The sequence below is a fragment of the Rhodnius prolixus genome, unplaced genomic scaffold, assembly GCF_049639745.1.
Source record: "Rhodnius prolixus isolate KJV_2025 unplaced genomic scaffold, Rpr scaffold_1, whole genome shotgun sequence".
Classification (NCBI taxonomy): domain Eukaryota; kingdom Metazoa; phylum Arthropoda; class Insecta; order Hemiptera; family Reduviidae; genus Rhodnius; species Rhodnius prolixus.
In genome coordinates, this window is record NW_027411581.1 from 56,786,646 (window position 1) to 56,794,882 (window position 8,237).

Consider the following 8,237-nt stretch of genomic DNA (forward strand, 5'->3'; position numbering starts at 1 on the left):
CCCATTTTTCGGTAAGACGACTCCTCAGTGTTACTGTTAATAGCTAGAAGAATAGCGGGGGCATCTTCTAAATTAATGGATCCATTAAATTAGCAGTGCTGCCTCTTGAATCTTCGTAGAATAAACAACGCTTTCTCATTTCCACTTCTGCTGCTGAAAGGTAAACGTGGAAATTATAAAAGTTAGTGCAACTTTATCACAGGAGAACCTCCTTCATGGACTTCTAGTTCTTTTTTTCTAGTCTTTTCTTCCTCTCCGGTTAAGGACACGCATTAAAATGACTTGAAGGCGACAATGATGTTAACACATGTAGTTGACGAACAAGAACAGTAAAAAAAAAAGAAAATGGTGGTCAACTAAAATAAAAAAGTAGAAAAAGAAAGAACAACATCATGTTTTCCTTTACCCAAACTAATACATGCACAGAGTATGGAGCGTGTTAACATGCCGCCACCAAGAAGACAAGAAGAACGAACTGGTACCTTTTTTTTGCCGGCTAGCTAGGAGTCCTTTTCCAGAGTCCTTCAATACCAGAACGTAGAAGTGGTAGAATTAAAAAAAAAAAAACTAGTAAAAAAAGAATCTTTTATGTACAGAAGCGAACCTATAAGTGAGAAGACAAAAAATAAAAGATAGTAAACTACGCGAAAAGATCTTGTCATCTGCTTCCTCTTTGTCCCACACGCAGCTTGGGATGCTTCTTTCCTTTCTCCTCTTTCGAGCTTCAAATTGTTATAGTCGACAACTTTGTGCTGATTGTGCGCGCGCACATACAAACATCTTTGTGACAAAAGTGCCAACAACTTTCTTTCTGTCTCTCTCTCCTCACGTGTTCTTCAGTTTACAGGTGTCTGTGTGTGGTATATGGTATGGTAACCACATGAAGAATGTATTTTGTAGAAACTGATCATGTCTTCCCGCGCCCTCACCTCCCGCCCAATCTACAAATGACATGTTCATCTTTAAAATACACATCACCTCTTTTAGCCGCTGACCACTGCCTTATATAGTTGATTTTTTTTTTCCTTTTTCATTATCGCATGGTTCTCTTCTGTCGCTACTATTAATTAATTAACGCAATTAAATGTTCACTTTCTTTAATTTTATTTTCTAACAAAGTAGAACTAAAACAGTGGACATACAATCCCAGGTATTATTGAAGATGGCGACTTTGATTGGAAGGCTTGATTAGCAGCAATTAGTAATTCTACAAGTTTGTAGAAAGGATATGTCATGAACTGTAGCTCCATTCTCTAGGCAAGTGATCCAGTCGCGTGGTTTTCACAGACGCAAGCAGCTTTTGGTTCTCTAGGTTGGGGAGAACTGTTTTCTACATCTTCGCGAACTTGACTTATCAGGTCACAGGCTTTAACAATTACATGAAACGAATTACTGCTATTTCCAAGCTTGGACAATGTAAAGTTGGTAAAGATGGTGACTTGAATAAAACTCGGGCAACCACGGTTATTAGTTGTCCGGGAGAAGATTACGATTTACGTTTACCTCGATAGAAGCACGTGATAAAGACTCCAGCTAGATTTGCGCGATTCACTACCTCTCGTTAGGGATTGTCTTCTCTAAATTTTTGTTTATGATAAAATATGTCTCCAACGCATTAGTTAAGATAATAGACCATCTTGAATGAATCTTCGAAAGTCTAAGCATCCTAAATTGACATGAGGTATTGATTTCGCCGTAATAGCTCTTCTTACAAAGGTAACAATTTTTTTTGGATCGCTGCAACACTCAATAGCGCCCAGTGTGTAGTTTAGTGCACTTCCGACTCTTAGAAAGTGAACTTTCGTTACTGATAACATTGTCCAATACAGACTTATATAAGAATGAAAATAAACCATAGCAAGGGCAAAATGGCTAGCACAAGCTGAATTCCACGCGATAATCTTGGTTCGAATCTAGCTAAAGGCCCTCTTAGCTTTTCTCTTCCTTAGAGCTTCTTATAGCTCATTTTCCGGTGATGGACAATGTTGTCTGTAACAAGAGAACACTTAGAGAGAAAATAAGGCGCCACGATAGCCGAGCGGTTAGAGGCGATACCTGCAAAGCTAATATGCATTGTGATACTGGGTTTGATTCCCGGTCTTAGGCCTTGGATTTTATTTAATAGTTAATGAAAGAAATTTACAGTAAAGTATGTTTGCTAGTCGCCTCCGTCCACGACACCTAATTGGTAGTTGGACGTTAAGCCTCGCCTTAACTTTACCTACTACTTTACTTTACTACTTACAGACTTACATTCAATCTAAAAAAATATTCTATATCTGCTTAATTTTACTCGGTTAATTGCTAGAAAATACTAGATGACCGCTCTTGCCAGACCATACCACCTCTTCAAGAATTCATTACCAAAAACCCGCCTTTTTTCTGCTTGAATTTATTAACTGTTTTATTAATCCATTAACTAATAGTTCGCAGATAACTCCCTAGTTCCCCGTGCACTTATATTTGCGCGTATTTATTGTTTAGAATTTAATTTATTTATATGAGCACATTATCTTCGATCAATGCCCAAGATCATGGAAGTCCTAGTGCCGGTCTTGAGGCGGCATTAAACACCGCTCTAACGCTCAGAGAATGAGATAGAAGGGACCTCTGGAAGGATGAGAAAAGGATAGCGCGGTCAGGACTTGAACCTGCACGTCCTAATCCAGCAAGGTTGTGAGTTAGTCAGCAAGTGGAAAAAGTTCCAGGGAACATGGTTTGTTTTAATACCTTAAAACTTTATGCTGTACGCTTTTGCTTATTCCTATAGGACATCTGGGAACTTTACAATTTACCGCAGGTAGGAGCTTCTTCGTGGGTGTTGCATTCAGTTACTGTAGAGGTCACACTCTGAACAGCCATTACTGCAGTTAATGTCCAACTATTTAACTAGCTAATAAAACATTTAAATAGATAATCTTGTTGAAATGATAGCTAACCATTTCATAGTTGAAAATCGCATACATTAACTTTTCTTCTACTTTTTCTATTTAATTTTGCCACAATTCTTGCAACATTGAAATGGCTCTCTCTAAACACATCTCATTACTAACTTAGATGCAGTAATATCATTCTATAATACCACCAGCTACATGGTTAATTTATTTTGCATACATAACTATATTACAGGTGAGTTATAAATCCCCATGGAACATCTTAAAATGCCCACCCGCTCGCTAGATCAGCCCCATCTTCCTAGACATAGAGGTCTTTCTTTTTTTCTCTCTTTTTACAATCTTATTTCTTTATTTATTTTTTTTCCTTTTTGCCCATTTTATTTGATCAAATTATCTTATAAATACGTGTTATGTCTTTTAGAATCTAAAATAAGGAACGTATAAAATGTTGCAAGTTTTCTATACAATTAAATTACTTTATAAACGTTTCAGTTTAGCAGGAATAACTATTAATTTTGTAATCCCTTCAGATGAACACTTAAAAGAGTCACGCGTCACTTATATTTTTTACTTTTTTTTATAATTTGCAAAGTTGTGGACATTTTTCTTTTTATAATGTACTGATTCATTTAAAATGTGTAAGTTTTTAAATACCAAAATATTTTCGAGTTCACTCATAAAACTTTATCTAACCGTAATTTGAGTCAAGAATTTTTATTTACTGCGAAAAAATTGGTCAAATTCCGCTGGATTGGTTATCTTTGAATTTGGAACTTTACAGTAGTTATAGAATTTTTGAAAGAATTTTAAAGATAATGAGGGCGCACATAACACTTTAGAGGAATGTTTAACCGCATTTCTTCCTCCTTAAGAAGCATTTTCTTAGTAAATGTTTGAAATAAAAGTTACAGATTTTCTCATGAAAATACGCATATGTGGAGCTTAAAGAAAATTGTTGACGCCGAAATTCGTCAACCGGAAACAGATGCGATTTATAAAAGCGATTTTTCTTTCTTGGAAGTTTACTCGAGTAGTGGCCTCTCCAATGACTTTTCTTTAAATCTTGGTACACCACAAAACGCTTAAGAAGGCCTAACATTTTTTTTTGAACTTTTCCTCAGGTATTTTTTTTTTTTGTGTGTGTGGAGAGGGGAGTTTAGATGACTTTAGGGCTTAAAAGAAGCATATAGATTCTAATCTTTCCAAACACAAACACTTCGCCGAATTACTAGTGCTCCTTATCGTACTTTGCTTTCTAACAATTACCTTGCACCGAGATCTCCTTGCTCTCCAAGCTACTGAAGCAGCATGATCCCGCTGTGCAAAGTTCTAGACCCCAGTTTTCTCACATCTTAACCCTCTACTAACCCAACCTTATCCTACAGTCAGGGAATCCTTATCGACCCTTGAAGCACAGGACCTTCACGCGACCTTCTTTAATGTAGTAAGTGCTAGCGATCTGTAGGGCTAGTATCATGCACTTTTTTTTGTCACTTATCCAAAGCATTATTACCGCTTATAGAGGGAAGCTATTAGCTAAGTGGTTAGCGTGAAGTGTAAAGTAATCGCCTAACGACCAACTACCAATTAGGTGTCGTGGATGGAGGCGAAACACATACTATACTATAATCATTTCTTTCAGACAAATAAAAAAATAGCTACACGCTGGATTCGAACTGGGGATCTCCCACTCACAAAGCCACGCTCTTGACCACTAGACCAACCCCATATTCTAAACTAAACTGTATGTATTATATATCCAGATTTTCAGATGAAATTGTCAAACACTCCTAAATGAATGATGTAGCTCACTTCTAGGTCAGGAATACCGTAAATCTTTTTCCAGCCGGAGGACCAAGAACTTTATTGTTAATTAAAAGGATATTATCTTATTTCCGGACGGTTATTAATTTGAAATAAACAATTTCATACACTTTGGTAAATATTGCACCTTGTAGCCTCCCACCATCCCGGTTAAAGATAGAAACAATGATCACGATTCTTGAGTGCTATCCTCTATATAAGGGGATAAAACTACATTGCCCCGTCTATGTGTATATATTCGGTTGACGATATTGTTTCTAATTGGGTACTAGTGTTTTTAATCAACTCTCTCCCGAGCGCATTCGTGCTTGAGAGAGAGACAGAAAAGAAAAAGAAAAAAAGACAACCTCTACTATGAATGTCTTCATTTTGTTTCAAATGCAGCCATGGCTTACTTTATGTCTTCGGTGTGCGCGCGCCCGCTTACTCCTCCATTCGCGCTCTTCTTCTCCCGCGCTCACGCGGGGTGTTAGCCGCGCCTTTTCAGATGGAAAGAGATCCACCTGGCCGGAACGGACCCACGCTTTCATCACTTTGTTTATTTCTCACCTAAGTAAACCATTTATTCGCTCTAAACTATCTTAGCTCATTTACTATCGCTTACCATTTGTAAAAAAAGGAAGTGTTGTGTTGAATTAAGATTTGAAGTATTCCTCGGAAGAACATGTTCTGACGCACCCTTGGTAAAGAAAATCTGGATGCATGTGTGTGTGAGAATGTTCGGTGCGTATGCCAACCGTAACTCAAAAACAAATACCCAAGGTTTAAACTTTTTATTCGCTTTGGTGATACCGAGGATAAACCCATTTGCAGATGACCTAGTTTTGAAGAGCAGATTGTGAGGAGAAGCTAAAAATTAAAAATCCCACCAAAGTCTATTGCTTAATGATCTTTTTGTGAATAGAATTCTAATTTGATCATCAAGGGCACTAGGATAAAACCAGTTCTTTGGCTTAAGATAGAATAAGAATGAAAATAAGCTTATAGCAAGGGTAAAATGGTTAGTGCAAACTGGATTCCACGCGAGAATCCTGGGTTCGAATCTAGCTACCGCCCTCTTAGCTTTTCTTTTCCTTAGAGCTTCTTATAGCTCATTTTTCTGGTGATGGGACAGTGTTGTCTGTAACAAGAGAACACTTAGAGAGAAAATAAGACGCCACGATAGCCGAGCGGTTAGTGGCGAGACCTGTTAATGGTTAATATGAGAAATTTATAGTAACGTGTGTTAGGCGGTTATAGGCTAGACCCGCAAAGCTAAGATGTATTGTTGGTTAGTGGGTTCGATTCCCGGTCTCTGGGCCTTGGATTTTATTTAATGGTTAATATGAGAAATTTATATTAAAGTATGTTTGCTAGTTGCCTCCGTCTACGTCACCTAATTTGGTAGTTGGACGTAAAGTACGCCTGAAAAAATAGGCAATTACTACTTACTACTACACTTAGAGAGAAAATAAATTCAAGATTCGCCGCCCTGTAGGAGAATTCTCTGTACTCTCAACAAAATGTTTTTGTAGAATGAAAATCGCAGATTCCAGCTTCCACTTTTGTCTGACCTGATGCTTAAAGGAATCACGGACTTGAAAAGAATTGATATCCTGTACATAAAATGAGTTTTCTTTTGTAGAGGGATGGTATTAAGATGAAACAAACCGATTCGACATACAACGTAACAAGCTACTCCTCTCTTTGAAACAATTGAGAGAGAGCTGCTACGATGATGCGGCCAAGTGACGATATCCAACTTCCTAAAAGAGCCTAGAAGATAAGATTTACCAGAAAATCAGATCGATCTTTTCCTTCTTTTTTTGAGATCGCACAAAGTAAAAATATATAAATAAAAACGGATTTTCTAAAATAAGTAAATTAACTACAAGCCTAATATATTTTTCTTTTTTTTCAATTAATGCTCTCCCAGGTTTTATTTATATTTTTTTTTTTTAAAGGACTTTTCAGTGGAATGGTCCCCTTAAAATGCTGTACTAGAATGAACTAAATTTCAGTCTGCTGTAAATCTTCAAGCTTAAAGAATATCTGGGCCATTTACACTACAGATTTCTGAATATTCTATGAAAACAGCTCAGCCGTTTATATCTAAACTTTAGATACAGAAATCTGTACCTAATTTTCACTTCTACTGAAAAATGTATTTTTAAAATGTATTTTTTCCGCCGTCTTGAATGAAGAATCCAGTTTGAATTCCAGAAGAACGGAACAAGATCCAGATTACTATCTATAGAGGACTCATTACAGATTCTTAGCCACATTGTAGATACAATCCCCACCAGTATTTTCTTTGTAAGTAACTTTTTAAATTAGAATTGTAATTATTGCGTAAGAAGGAGTTGTTTGACTATCCTCAATATTCTTATTATTTTATGCAATAAAGCAAAAATGGTAAAAAGCCAAAACAAGAATTGAAGGTTTTTTGACGTTGTCGCAAGCTCTTTTAGAAAACTAGCGAGAGCTTAAATTATAAATAATTGAAGATAATTTAAGCACGAACTTTATGAATGTAGAAATTCTTTTAAAATTGTTTTTATTTTTTTTTTAGTTCCGCTAATGTCACTTGTAATAAGCCTATACTTTCTAGCGAATAAATAATAATAAAAATAAAGAATTCCACTTAACTTTTAACTTAAAACTAACTAGTTCCAATGAAGACTTTCATGAATGAACAATTGCCTCATTGTATATGGAAAATAAAAAGTATTTTCTTCAGAAAACTTATTTTCCAAATTTAATGTCCGTGAGAAAGCGAGAGGGAAAGAGAGGTTTGTTTTAGGATGGACCAAAACAGAATTGGAAACGGTTATAGTCAAAATGGCGGCAACAGAATGCTTTATCAAAGAAGATTTTGTATTCTAAAGAACCAAACACAAAATATCTTGAAACGGGTTCCAATACTAAAGAGTCAGAAGCGAATTCAAATCCTCTGTTTGAGGAGGTATGAATCATTTAAGATAGAGAGGATTCCGGTGAAGAAACAGCCTGGGAGAGGATAAGGTCAAAAAACAAAGATTTATGAGAACTTTTCGGCCTCCTGTGTAAAATCAGGTCGCCTGAGATGACTGAGGGCCTGAGAATGGAACGACTTGAAGGCGGCGATCAGCGTTTGACAATGGAGAAGCGCGATGATCTTACGAGAGTCGTTTGAAAAGTCCGTGCAAAGTCAGAGTGATAGCACTACTGGCGCGTATCGAGGTTATGTTTAGTTAGTAGCATCTCTTGGAAGAACACACACCAAGTTTCAGCCAGATCGGTCTATTTCTTTGTGTTTGGCATTCGTTTGAATCGAGGAAGTCGAGTGATTTTCAAAAAAAAATGGACGAAAAAGAATTTCGTGTGTTGATTAAACACTACTTTATGAAAGGCAAAACGCCTCAGGAGACTAAAGAGAAGCTTGATAAACATTATGGTGACTCTGCACCTTCGATTAGAACAGTTTATAAGTGGTTTCAAAATTTTCGGAGTGGCCATATGGGCACAAGTGACGCTGAACGTTCTGGACGCCCTGTT